A 1,068-nucleotide genomic window follows, 5' to 3' on the forward strand; every position below is an offset into this window, starting at 1 on the left:
ATGGCAAAAATAAAACCTGGTCTACCTCTTTTCCTCACTGGGGCAATTGGCTACTTCGCCATAAAGCTGAGCATCTCCTTCCCAGCCACTGGCCGCCAAAAAACTCATTGAAATGGACAATGAACACAAACTTCATACATTTTATAAGAAGCAAATGGTCACAAATTTGCTGCTGACTCTCTTGGTAATGAGTGGAAGGGATATGTTGTCCAGATCAGTGGTGGAAACAACAAACAACATTTTCCCAGGAAGCAGGGTGCCTGGACCCATGGCTGAGTTTGTCTGCTGCTGAGTAAGGGACACTCCTGTTAAATACCACGGAGAACTGGAGAGAGGAAGGACAAATCTGTCCTGGGTTGCATTGTGGATACCAATCTGAGTGTTCTCAGCTTGGTTATTGTCAAGAAAGGTTAGAAGGATATCCCAGGATTGACTGATCTACTGTGCCTTGTCACCTAGGGCTCAAAAGAGCCAAGAGAATTCACAAACTCTTCAGTCTTTCCAAGGAAGATGATATCTGTCAATATGTTGTGAGAAAGCCACCGAACAAAGAAGGCAAGAAACCCCAGGACCAACACACCGAATAGTCAGCTCCTTATTACTCCATGTGTCCTGCAGCACAAGCGCTGGCACATTTTTCTGAATCAACAGCTCACTAAGAATAAAAAGGAGGCTGCAGAGTATGCTAAGCTTTTGGCCAAGAGAATGAAGAAAACCTCCAGGAGCAGATCACCAAGAGATAGAGGCTCTCCTCTCTGAGAGCTTCTACCTCCAAATCCGAATCTAGTCAGAAATAGAATATTCTATGGGTAGCAAATAAATAAGCTCAAATATTAAAAAAAAATAGCCAAGAAAAAACCCCACAAACCCGGCCCATATTCTGTTTTTGTTTCAGTACAGTGTTGAGTCTTCCAAATGGGTAAAATGAACAAAGCTCACCCACCAAAGTTTTAAAAACTCATAGGCAAGAATTTATCATTGAAATTAAATGGGAGTAGACATGTCCACAGAATATTGTGAGGATCTAATCCCTTTATGAATCTTGTAATAGATGAATGTGTAGAATGG

At 41.9% G+C, this 1,068-nt stretch overlaps 1 pseudogene; it reads left to right on the forward strand.

Moving 5' to 3' along the window:
* On the forward strand, positions 1-797 carry LOC102845223 (annotated as a pseudogene).
* Positions 798-1,068: the final 271 nt, after the last annotated feature.

This window comes from Elephantulus edwardii, unplaced genomic scaffold, assembly GCF_000299155.1.
Source record: "Elephantulus edwardii isolate Elephantulus edwardi_28Jun2011 unplaced genomic scaffold, EleEdw1.0 scaffold00017, whole genome shotgun sequence".
NCBI lineage: Eukaryota > Metazoa > Chordata > Mammalia > Macroscelidea > Macroscelididae > Elephantulus > Elephantulus edwardii.